The sequence below is a fragment of the Cygnus atratus genome, chromosome 25 (assembly GCF_013377495.2).
Source record: "Cygnus atratus isolate AKBS03 ecotype Queensland, Australia chromosome 25, CAtr_DNAZoo_HiC_assembly, whole genome shotgun sequence".
NCBI lineage: Eukaryota > Metazoa > Chordata > Aves > Anseriformes > Anatidae > Cygnus > Cygnus atratus.
In genome coordinates this window covers 756,854-769,658 of record NC_066386.1, presented here as the reverse complement: position 1 = coordinate 769,658, position 12,805 = coordinate 756,854, and positions in this window count along the sequence as shown.

The window sequence follows — 12,805 nt, the reverse complement described above, 5'->3', positions numbered from 1 at the left end:
TGCCCCAGCCTCCCAGATTAACGCCCCGCAGGAGAAAGCATTTTAATTCTCTTTAACCCAAACAGGGGCTGAGGAGCTTTGCAGCTCAGCAGGGATTTGGGGGGTGTGCTGGTTTGTTTGCACACAGCCAGCGCATGCCCCTGCCCCTGGGACGCCCCTTCCCCAAAGCCCCCCAGGAGCAGGAGCCAGAACCACCGGGGTGACAGCGACACCCCCAGCGGGGACGCACCGCGGTGGTCCTGGGCAGGACAGGAGCCCCAGGGACGGGCAGGGTCACGCATGGTTTTGCTCTGACCATCCAAGCAGTTGCTCCTTAGAGAGCTTCCCCTTTTCCTGCTGCCTTCACAGGCGCTCGGTTGGCAGCGGCACCCAAACACCCCCCGAGGGACTGAGCATCGCCACGCCGAGGCACACCGAGCAACTCTCACAGGGGAACCAGGGGCGGCCACCAGGAGCCCCTCAAGCACAGATTTGGGGCTCCCAGCCCTTGGACCAGCTCACGCTGCGGATGGCGCAGACGGGGCCGCGGGAGGTGCTGGGCTGAGGGCACCCAACCCTTGCCCGAGGCGCTCGGCGCTGCCAAGGGCACGGCTCGAACCACGGCACCGCCCGGGGCGCCAGCACGACACCAAGGACAGGGCCAGGCTCTGCTGGGGGTCAGAGACCTGTCAGCATGGGCAGCTGCAGCCCCCCCAGGGCCAGATCCCCTCCCGACATCGGGACCCCCCCACCCGCATTTCCCCACCGAAGCAGCCGGGCAGGGGTGGTGCTGCCCAGGGGATGCCAAGCGCCAAAGACAAACGGTGCCGCAAAGCCGCTTGAGGAGCGGCGACCGGGATGTCTGCCATTCCTCCCTCTCCAGCCTGGGTGTTAACGCGGGGAAGGAAATCGCCTGGTTCCTTCCCAACACAAACTTTTATCTTGACAGCGGCTCCTTCGCAGCCCCGCCGCCAGCCCGCGCCGGGTACCGCTTGGCTCCCTTCCCTCCCGCCCGCAGCACCACCGTGCTCAGCTCCCTGCCGGCCCCCCGTGCCCTGCTGAGCTTTCTTGCCCTTTGTGTCCCGAAGCTGGAGGGCTCCAGCTCGCCCGGCCCGGGCACTGGGGCTGTGGTACAGCATTAAGAGAAATTTGGGGAGGTGGCTGGAGAGCCCTCTCCCTTTTCCCAAACTCCCCAGCCCCGGGCGCCTGCTGCAGCTCTCCAGCCATGGGGTTCAGCAGGCACTGGGGGAGCCCAGCCCTACGGGGGTCCCCACCACTGCACCACCACGGCTGGGTCTCCAGGGGCAGGATCCCCCCGGGCTGGCGGCAGCGACGTGGGTGCTGACGCCAGCATCTGTGCGAAGCCTGCGGGCTCACGTGCTGCCTCCGCTCACGGCACCACGTCACGAGCGCAGGGCAGGATGCGGAGCTCAGCCCTGCCAAGCTCACACGCGCCGAGCTCTGCGAGGACTCCAGGCACCACCTCCAGCCCCAGCACGGGTGGGCCTGCAAGGCCAGGGGATGCTCAGGGGCTCAGCAACGCACTCAGCAAGGCTTCAATTCATGGTGCTGGAGGGGAAAGCGGCTGCGAGGAGGGGGACGAGGGCTCAGGCCCGAGAGGAAGGAAGGGGGGAAGAGGGCTCGCTGGTGGGGCTGCCTCCGTCCCCAGCTCCTCCTCCTCATTCTCTGCCCTGTCCTAAAAACGGCGTTATCGGCAGCAAGCCCTAGAAAAGTAACAGGATTCCATTTCCTGTTTTTCCCATGGAAACCCTCAAATAGAAGCTGGCCTCATTATTGTAATTTTTCGGGTCTTTTTTTCAGCAGGGCTAACAATGAGCCATTTCCTCCGGTGGCTCTGAGAGGCACCTTGCGCTCCGCTCCCGTTTGTCCACGGCACCACGGCGGAAAATCCTACCCAGCGAGGTCAGGGGCAGCTGCCGGCGACTTCCAGCCCCTGCCCCACGCGGGGCCGGGGGCCCGGGGAGGGGACAGCCACATCCCTACACCCCTCGCACCCACAGGGGACCCCGTGGCACCGTGCTTGGGTGCTGCACGAGGACCAGGCCCAACATCAAGGCTGGGGAGGGAGCACGGGGCCGGGCAGCACCCGGGCTGCTCCGGAGGCTCCTGGAAGGAAAAAGCTGAGGGAGATGCCCAGGGGAAGCGCCAGCTCCCGCACCTCGTGCCAGCTGCTAAAGCCAGGCAGCGACTGGAGCCTCCCTACAGCCGCAGGGAGGACAAGAGGCAGCAGGGGGGACACGGCTTTGGGGTCACAGCTCGGGACGGCCGTGGCACCGGGTGCTGACGGCATTTTCCTCAGGTTCCGAGCATCCAACGCTGTCCTGCAGCCCGCAGAGCACAACCTCTATCCCACCTCCCCTCCTGGACCTCCCCTCCTGCCCGCGAAGCTCGCCCCGCAGCTGCCACCCACCCCTTCCGGGGACATCGGTGCCCCGCTGGGACCACACCAGTCACCGCCAGCCCCAGCGGGGACCACGCTTCACCCCGAAAGCGCTGGCACCACAGCCACTGCCCGCCCCCCCCCCCCCGCCCGCCTCGGCCTCGCACAGGAGAAAAATAGCCCACTATGTGCCACAATAGCACGATTGTCCCCAGAGCCACCAGGCCCCTTCCCACCCGCCCCCGGGAGCTGCCCCACGCGCTCAGCCCCATCAAGGGCCCCTCTGTTGCCGCTGGGGCAATGGGCACGGCCTCTGCGAGCACCCCACACCTGCATCCCGGGGTGCCCCGCACCAGCTCTGCGGCACTGCCCCAGGGGTGTCTCCCATGGTGGTTATTTTAAGGCAGAGCTTCCCCTCCCTCGCCGCGGGCCGGTGGCAGGGCAGGGAGGAGCTGCCAAGCCCGGGGCCACCCGGCTGGCTGGGAACCTGCAGCAGCACCGGGAGCCACCTCGTCACCTGCCCGGGGACCCCAGCACCGTGGGGCTGCTCCGGCAGGATCAGTGCAGGACCTCGGCACAGCTCACCGCCCTGCTCCCTCCTGCCACACCGGGTGCTCAGGCGCCGGCTGGGTCCCAGCGCAGGGTGACAGCAGGATCGCTCCCTGCGGTCACCAGCGCTTCGTTTTGGCCACTTTCAGATGACTCACGAGCCGGGTTTCCACCCCTTTCCCTGGAGAGAGCCTGGCCACCAGAGTTGCTCTCCAGCTCCCAGCTCAGATTTTTCCCCTTGCTCAGCCCTTCCAGCCGTGCTGAGCCATCGCTCCCCGAGGTGCCCGCCCGTGCAGGACGCTCAGGAGTGGAGAGGGCGCAGCTGCCCCGCGTGGGGCTGGTGAGCAACACCGAACCCTCATCCAGCTGCAGCCCCAGGAAGCCAAATTGTACCGGGGCCGGGATCCTTGGGGACTAGCACAGCACCAAAAAGCCCTGCTGCACCCAGGGCTGAGCCCAAAAGGCAGCAGTGGGGAGCATCCCCTGCGCCCCCCCCAGTGCTCCTGGCTCCCTCCGAGGCTGCGGCACCGAGCGGGCGCAGCACAGCACCGCGGCTCTTGCGACACAAACCCGCGCCGCGCCTCGGCAGAGGTGTGCTGGCTGCCGTGCTGCCCGGAAAGGCAATTAGGGAGACTTAATGAAATCCTGGGGATAACCAGCCGTGGAAAAGGAGTCAGCGCTTTGGGTGCTGTGAGCCAGCGAGGAGGCGGCTGGGCCGGGGCCAGCAGTACCGCGGCAGGTTTGAAGCAGCCACCACGGTTTGCAACCCGGGGCATCCTGAGCCAGCCTGGCCCCTGGACACCCCAGACAGGTTTTCGGCACAGCACAGCACGGCGCAGCTCGCGCAGCCGGCCCTGCTGCTCGCAGCCTGCAGGCAGCCAGGTCGATATTTTCCAACTTGAGTGCTTAAAATAGGTCATCTATCTCCATTCCTTTTTAAATCAGGTCTTGCTGCCTGCTAAAGACAAACTTGGTTTATTAATGGGACAGCACCGACTTGAAACCTAATTTTTTTTTTCCTTTAATGAGAATAAAAGAGCATCCCAGAGGCCTGGCGTGTCCCATGACGATCCCCTCCCCACACTCTCCTCCAGCTTGCCCACCAGCAGCTCCGTGTGAACCGCAGGGGCGAGGCCCCAGCCCCAGCTCCTGCTCCAGGCGCTCTCGGCGAGCTGCTCGCCCCCTGCCCTGCCCGCCACGCTCCGGGGAGCTGCTCCGCGCCCTCCCACACCTCTGGCAGCAGCCACAGCCCTGGGCTGTGCCCACACCCCGGCCGGGAACCCACGCCCAAAGCGGGGAGCATGAGCCAAACCCCAACTTGTCACCAGATCTTCCCCCGCCGGAGACCACAGGCACAGAGGTGTCCCCCAGCCCTGCCTGCCACTAAGAAGATCCTTCAGCATTTCCTTCGCATTTGACGCCACAAACAACGTGGATGGCGCTGCAAGACCTTTGGGGGGTTTTAGGACACTAAAAGTCACCCAGGCGTCACCCTGCAGCGCAAGAGACGGGTGCCAGAGCTCACAGCGCGTGATGCGTGCTCAAGGTTAAACACTACAGCCGCTGCAAGCCCAGGAGCCCTCCGCACAACCAGGGACCCGCGGTGCCAAAACCCCCGCTCCGCCAACCGGCCCCCAGCACCTCGCCACGCCGCACGCCCCGACCCTGCGCCGGTGCCAGGTTTCACACTTGCAAGCCAGGATTGCGGCAGGAGGCCTGAACACAAGCTTTTCCTGTCTTTCAAGTTCAGGGTTCAGAAAAAAAAAAAAAAAAGAAAAAAAAAAAAGCATTAAGAAATGAGCAGCTCCGGTAAATAGGGAGCAGCTCCATGGGGCCCAATGCAGAAGGGTTCAGCCCCAGCAGTGAGCAGGGGGCTGTGCGTGGCCTCTGCCCCTCACCGGGATGGCAAAGTGCCATCTGCACAGAGCCAGGTCCCACGTCCCCGTCCTCCCGGCCATGCCAAGGGAGGCAGCGGCAGTTAAATTGCTCGCCCCATGTCACCAAGCTCCCCAAGTCACCCAGCAAGGGGGTGGCAGAACCAGGCAGAGAGCAAAGCCCCCATGCTCCTGGTCCTGCCCCTCAGAAGGGCACATTTCACCCCAAAACGCAGCAGAAGACAAGACCAGATTTCAAGAAACCCCCTCAAAAATCTCAGCCCCAACGCACAGCAATACGGAGTAAGCACGGAGGAATCCGAGGGGAAACCATGATTAATGCTCGGCGCTGCGACGAGCAGCACTCCTCATATCTGAACCATTTCGCACACCAATTAATCCTTTGAGGCCGGTTATTAGCCCCACTGCGGGGACGGGGAAGCCGAGTTCAAATAACCAGGAACTGAGGAACACAGCCCGAATTCAGCTCTGGGGCGAGGACGTGCAACCTCTGCTCAGAGCAGCAGGCGTCGTGCCAGTCTGCCACCGTGGCCTACATACCAGCCCGGGCGCTAACCCGGCACGCGCCCACCACCGGCCCCGGCCCCAGAGCCCCACGGTGGGGTCCCCATCCCTGCCCCCAGCCCCACGGTGGGGTCCCCATCCCCACCCGGGCTGCGGCACAAAGCCCGGCACGTCCCTCGCCGGCTGTGCGCCTCCCCGGCCGGTCGCCGCAGCAAGGGGCCTGATCCCGTGCCCCCGCTCCCACCGGTCCCCAGGGCGGTGCAGGACACGCTGCAGACCCCGGGACCCGGTGCCAGGGGCAGGAGACGAGGCTTTGCCTGCGGCCGGGCTGGCCTGCCCTCCGCCCGCCGGGATGCCGGTGCCGGCGCCACGCCAGCGGCATCGCCCCGCTGGGCTCAGCCCGGAGCCAGGGGCAGGATGGGGCCCGGCTGCAGGGACGTTTGGGGACCGAACCCCCCCGGCCGGCGGCTCCCGAGGGGGAATCGCGCGGGGCCGCCCGCGGCTTCGCCTCCAGCCCGGCCGGACCCAGGCGCCGCGGCCCCGCCACGCCGCCGCCCTCGCCGGGCACCGGGGACGAGCCCCGCAGCCCAGCCCCGGGCTCTGCCCCGCTCCCGGTCCCGGTCCCGTCCCCGAGGCGCCCGGGCATCGCCAGCACCCGGCCCCGGCCCCGTTCCCGGTGCCCCCCGGTCCCTCCCGGTGCCCCCGCCCCGAGCCGCTCACCGCGGGCGGCGGGATCCCGACCAGGCAGAAGGCGATGCCATTCATCGGGGCGCGGCTCGGCCCGGCGCGGCTCGGCCCGGCACGGCCCAGCAAGTCCCGGTCCGGCTCGGTACGGCCCGGCACCGCGCGGTCCCGCTCGGCTCGGCACGGCACGGCTCGGGCTGGGCCGGCCGCGGCCCCGGCCCCGGCCCCGGCTCCGCCTCCTCCGGGCGCCAGCGGGAGCGGGCGGGGCGCGGCACGGCTCGGCACGGCACGGGATGCAGCACCGGGACCAGGACGGGCACAGACCCGCGGGGGGCTGGGGTGGGCAGGGACCACCCAGGGAGCGGGACCGGGGACACCCAGGACACGAGGACGGGGACCCGGGGCGGGACGGTGCAGTGGGAGCGGGCGGGGGGTGGCAGGACAGCGGGACAGGGACAGCCGCACGGCAGCAGCAGGGAGAGGCCAAGGCCAGGCGATGCAGAGGGACGGACGGACAGGAAGCGCCAGGACAGAGGGACAGGGCTGCCAGGGACTGGCACGGGCCGGCACAGGGACGGAAACACCGGGCTGGGGCTGACGGAGGGCCAAAGGCTGACACGGACCATGGGGAAAGGAAACGGCCAGGACGGGAAACAGCGGGACAGATGGACAGAGCTTCGCCCAGCAGACAGAGGGACAGGGGACAGCCGGACAGGGCCTGGCACGGCTCCGACCATTTGGACCAGAGCAGAGCATCCTGAAGCCGTCCCGAAGCAGCCACCGAGCACATCCACCCCACGCCTCAGCCTCGGGGTGCCCACGGCTCCACAGAGGCTTCAAGACCACCACGGGCTTGGCCAAGGCACGCAGGAGGGACCCAGGTCTGGCCCGGCCGCCTCCCCAAACCTGCCTCCCCCCCAGGGACATCGAAAGGCATTTGAACAGCCTCGTGGGGGAAATTTCGCAGTTACCCTCCCCGCAGAGGAGGGAAGCCAAGCAGCTTTGCCAGCTCCTGCACCCTCGCCCTGGGGTGCTGCAGGGCAATGGCAGAGGGGAAACAGAGCCACACGTGACGGGAAAGCGGGAGGAGGCGCAGGAAGCCGGGGAGGAATGACGGCCACAGCCAGCGGGGACGCACGGACGCTGGGTGGGGAGGACGGGCAGAGCCACGGGGCTGGGGCTGGGCTTCAGCTGGGCGCAGCGGGTCTGAGCCCAGGGGCCTGGCACGGTGGTTTTGTTCTCCTGGTCTTACCACGGCCTGAGAGCAGCCCCGTAGGGGGCGAATCACAGCAGCACCCTGAGATGGGGCCCCTCAGCTGCTGGTGGGTGCCACGGTCCTCAGCCCAGCAGGGACATCGCTCAGTGCCAGCCCTGAGCGCTCCCCAGTCCCCCTGAGCTGCGTTCCCTGCCCACCCCCCGGAGGTGCCAACCTGCGCCCTCCGTCACACGCGCCTGGCGTGAGCACAGCCGCTGAGCGCGAGTTTTCCATGAAACAATGAAGAAAGTCTGCATCAACAAGGATTTCCTCTGGGCACTCAACAAAACCTCAGCACCACTAGGAAAAATAAATGACCCAGACGTCATCTTCCACCTCAGAAGCCCCCGGATGTGAAGGAGCCGCCGCTCTCACCCCCAGGAACCCGGGGCTGGAGAGGCCACGGGGCCGGATCCTGCTCCCAGGCACATCCTGCCCACCCCCAAGCTGCCCCCTGCCAGCTCCCCGTGTGAGCAGCGCCGGCTTCTTTGGGCAGCCACCAGCTGTGTCCCCCCGCGGGGACAGGGCCCAGGAGCTGCCCCCAGCTGAGGGGAGGGGGCAAGGGGCAGGGTTTGGCTCCAGGCTGAAGCTTTTGGGATGCGGCCGGCAGCAGCTGGCAGTGCCAAGGCCACGCGGGGCCCCTGCCATAGGGACAGATGTTCCAGCCCTTGGCACCGGCTCATCTGGCCTAGAGCCAGCCCTCGGGATGGAGCCACAGCGCCACTAGGTGCCAGCGGGTATTTGGGGGAGCTGGGGGGACCCCTCCAGGGGGACCAGTCCCAGCACCCAGAGACATGAACAGCATTTGAGGGGTGTGCGCCAGCTCCAGAAGCACGGCAGTGATGCCGGGAGCACGGCCTGTGCCTGGCTGCGGCGTGGGCAGGGAGCCCTGGGCGAGCTGTGACGCAGCGGGACCCCCACTGCTGGGCGGGCAGCACGGAGGGTCCCCAGGAGCAAGGAGGGGACAGTGCCTCGGGACCCATCCCAGCAGCCAGAGGGGATGGTTGGATGCCAGCAACAGGAAAGCGAGGGGATGTTTCCACCCCGTGAGGGTGCAGCCGGACCCACACCCTGGAGCCGTGCCACAGCTCCCAAAGCCCCCCCCGGACACCTCCCAGCTGAGGCCACGGGGGAGCGGGGCAGGGTTGGCCAGCCCAGCGGCTCTGCCATGGCCTCTCCCCAGGGACCTTCCAGGAAACCTCTCCTCCGAGCTGGGCTGGCACCGAGCACCAACCTGATTCCGTCCGCAGCCCTTCCCAGCAGCTGGCCCACGGGACAGAGCAGGGCAGCTCCCGGCCATGCCCACCCACCCTGCTTGCACTTTCCATCCTGGGGGTCTTGCCCCCAGGAAACAAGGCCACATCCTGCCTGCAGACCCCCCCATAGCCCCCACGGTGGGGCTGTGCTACCCAGCCAGGAGCCCAGCACAGTGGACGTGCTGCCAGCGGGACTCGGACACAGACCCTGGGGACCCCGCATACCCTTGCCAGGGCAGGGGGTGAGACCCAGGCTGGCCACAAGGGCCCTGACCCCCCACACACACACCCTGCTCCATGCAGGGCTGAGAGTCAGGGGAGGATCCTCAGGGAGACGCAGCCGCCCCCAGAAAGAGGTGGCCCCATTCTGGGGCGCGCAGCCTTGGGGGCTCAGAGGGTCCCCAAACACCAGCCCTGCTCCTGGCCCAGATTTTCCAGGTGGGTTGCCGAGGAGCGTCACCGCGCCCCCACCCAGCTGATGCCCCCCCCGCCAGCCCTCTTTGTCTCCCCCAGCACCGCAACCCCATCTGCAGGGAGAGGGTGGCACACATCGCCCCCAAGGGCACCCCCAAGCCTGGAGCTGTCACAGCCGCTCATCCTGCACCCCAATTGACAACGATAGACCCCAAAATCCCCATTCTGGCCCCAGCCACCAAAGCAGATGCCCTGCTCACTCGCTGTTGCCGCTTGCCCAGTTCATTGGGGCGGATCCGCCCGTGCCTTTAATCCCCCTCGGCCCCCACCCGCAGCCCAGATCCCAGCAGCTGGAGAACCGGGCTCCAAAACCCGGCGAGAGCGACCCCCCCGCCGGCACAGGCTGCCGCTCCCTGCAGAGCCGCTTACGCGCCGCAGACAAAGGGAACGAGAGGGGAATCACAGCTGGGCGATATTTTTTTAACCTAATCCCATGAATTAAAACGAAGAAAAGCAACCGCAGGGCACAGGAGCGGTGCTGGTGTGGCTGGGGCAGGGCATGGTGCTGGCAAATCCCTTGGCCCCCAGCTCTCCCCAAGCCCGGAGCGGGGCCATGCCCACAGCAGCGGGGCTGGGGACAGGGGCAGGTCCCTGGAGGACAGAGCGGGCTGGGCGCTGGGTGCCTCCGTGGGGCTGGGTCCCACACGGACCCCACTGGCCCCGCACCCAGCTCCACGCAGGCACCTCCCGGCCGGGAGCTCCTCTCCCCCCACAGCAGCCGCTGCTGCGCGAAGCCATCTTGAGCCGGCAGCAGAGTGGCGAAAGGGTTACGGCCCCCATCGCTCCGTCCCCACCGTCCGCCTCCAGGTCGGGGACAAACAAGAGCCAGGCGGCTGTGAGCGAGCGATGGATGGAGGTGTGTGGAAGCCCGGCAGCGAGGCTGAGCAACGCGGGGCGGTGCAGGCTTGCATCGATATCCCCGCACCAGGGAGGGGCCGAAATCCTGCAGGGAGCCGGGGTACCCCGGAGAGCCCCGGTTCCACGCACTGCCCTGGGCCCATTGCAACCAGTGGGAGAGCGGCCGGACGGAGCTGCCCCGCCGGCCCCTGCTATCCCTGCCCGGGTGCCGGCAGGCACGTGCCAACCTGCTGCCGATCACAGCCTAAAATTACCACGGTGCCGCTGCCAATCAGGGCGACGAGGGAGGCGTGCGGGCTGCTGCTCGGCAGCTCCTCTGCATTGCAGCTGGAGGAGCACGAGGGGGGATTCTCCAGCGGGAGAGCGCACCCTGGGGCGCAGCGGGGCAGGGGTGCGGCGGGGCCCGGTGCTCACGGCCCCAGGAGGATGCAGCCCCCGCAGGGTCTCAGCGCATCACGCGCAGACCGCACGTTGGCGTTGGCTGCTCCGGCGGGGCGGATGCGAGCGAGGTCCTGGGGTCCGACCGGGCTGGCGAAGGCACCAGCAGGCACTCGCCCACGCCACGCACGTGCCTGCGCGCTTCCCCGCCTCTCCTGGCCATGGACCTGCCCCAGGCTGGGGGGGGTCATAAGCACGCGGCCCCCAACGTGCAACAAAAGCTCGCCGTGCACTGAGGATGCCTCGTGCTGGACCACTCGCTGTGGCCCCAGGCCCGCCCGCCCCGGGGGGGCACAGCAGCATTGAATGCTCAGATCTGGGCCGAGCCAGAAGGATGGCGCTGGTGGCAAAACCAGGAGGCAGAGCCTGAGGGGCTGCAGGGTGGGAGCAGAAGCCCCTCGCCCTGGTGTGCAACAGCAGGGCCAGGAGATGCTCAGTGGAGAATAACCCCTCCGGAGGGGGACGGGATGGGAAAGACCCAGAGCCCCAGCATGGGGACACCGCGAGCAGCCACGGCCCGGGGTGGGCACCAGGGAAGGACGCAGCATCCCAGCACGATGGCCAGAACGGCTTCCAGAGGCGTTGGCTGGTAAATAACAGGGCTGGGAGACAAGGAAACACCAACAGACGCAGCCTCATCAGAGCCCCCCGTGCTTTTTCCGTACCCAGGCAGGGGTCCCCTCCCCAAATCCTGCTGCTCGCATCCTTCTGTTGCGCTACTGGGAAACACCCAGGCACACCTGGGGCCACAAAGGAGACCTGTGTCAGAGCAGGGACCATCCCTCTGGCCACCCACATCAGGTGAGGAGCCAGAAACCATCCCGGGGGCAAGCACCTGGCCAGGGCGAGCACCCATGGGTGCCCAGGGAGCTCACACATGGGGCCACGCACCGAGCATTCCCGTGCCACAGCTGGGGGAAGCGCTGCTGTCAGCGGGGCAGGGATGGGACAAGGGGACAGAGGTGCCGGGGGGTGGGCAGGGGCTCGGCCCCGGGGCTGCCGATGGGGTGGGGGGGCTGGCGGGGGTCGGGGGGCTGCAGGCTGGGGGTCTCGGGCAGTGATGCTGGGCGTGGGAAGCAGCGATGCCGGGCAGCAGGTGGGGGCCCAGGGAAGGAGAGGGGGACCCCCGGCCGGGGCTGCTGAGGAAAGCCTCGAACCGGGCCTTCCCCCCCCAGGACCGGCACCGCGCCCACGGGTGCGGCCCCGCACCGGCCCCTCCCGGCCCGCCCCCCCCGCTCCTACCTGCTCCATGGGGCCGCTCAGGGCACGGCCGCGGCGGGCCGGCCGGGGGCCATGGGCCGCTCCCGGTGCCGGTGCCGCTCCCGGAGCCGGTGCGCCCCGGTGCGGCCCCGCCGCCGCCGCCTCTCGCCGCCGCCCACGCCCGGCGCCGCCCGGCGCATCCCGGGAGCGGCGTCAGCTGAGAGCAGCGGCGGGAGGGGGCCGCGCCCGGCCCCACCCGGGGCCCCGCCGCCGCCGCCCGGCCCCCCCCCCGCATCCCCCCCCGCATCCCCCCCTTCCCCCGCCGTGCGCTCATCCTCGCCTCCATCACGCCGCCCGCATCCTCCCTGCCCCTCCCCATCACGCCCCCCCCCCGCCCTCCATCCCTCCAGCCGCCCCCCACCCAATTCGCCCCCCCCCATCACAGCGCTCCCTCACCCCCCTCCATCCCCCCCCAGGCCCTCCCCAGCTCCCTCGGGACGCCCATGGATGCCCGAGGGGGTGCCCGGGGGGGTGGCTGCTGGCGGCGCGGCCCCCCCCCCGCCCGGCTGCGCCCCCGCGGGCGGGGGGTTCGCGGCCCCGGCGCGGTGCCCGGGTAAACGCGGCCTCGGGGCAGCGCCGGTGCCAGCCCCGGAGCCCCGCCAGTGCCAGGGCCCCCCCGCCCCTGGCCCGGCCCCCCCCCCGGGCCTCAGTTTCCCTCCCGCGGCCCCGCACCGGGCCCCCCCTGCCCGCCGGGGAGCGGCGCGGAGGCGGACCCGGGGGGGCTCGGCCGGGCTCGGACCCCCCCCCCCCCCCCGGGGCCCCCGGCCCCGCCGAGCCCGGGGGGGGGCGGGCAGAAGAACGCGGCTTTGTGCGGGGGCCGCCGGCGGCTGCCAAGGAGCCATGTTGGGGCGCTGCCAGCCGGGGGCCGCCGCACAAAGGCGCCTTGTGGGGGCACGGGGGCGGCGGCCCCGGCCCCGGCACGGCCCCCCCGGCCCGGGGCTTCCCCGTCTGCAGCCCCGGAGGGCGACCCCAGACTCCCCCCCCCCCCCCCCGCATCTCTCCCCGTCTGCAGCCCCCCCGGCTCGGGCGGAGCAGGGCAGGGGGGTCCCCGCTACCAGCCCCCCCGGGCCGCCCCCCCCGCCGCCCGTTGTCCCCACGGGCTCCCCCCGGGATTCCTCTCCCCCCCCACCCCCACCCCACCCCCCGCCCGCCCCCAGCCGCGGGGGGAGCTCCCCCCACCCGCCCCAGCCCCATTCTGTCGCTCCGAGCCTTTGATCGGCAGCACGGGGGCGTTCAAAGCGCCCCAGCACCA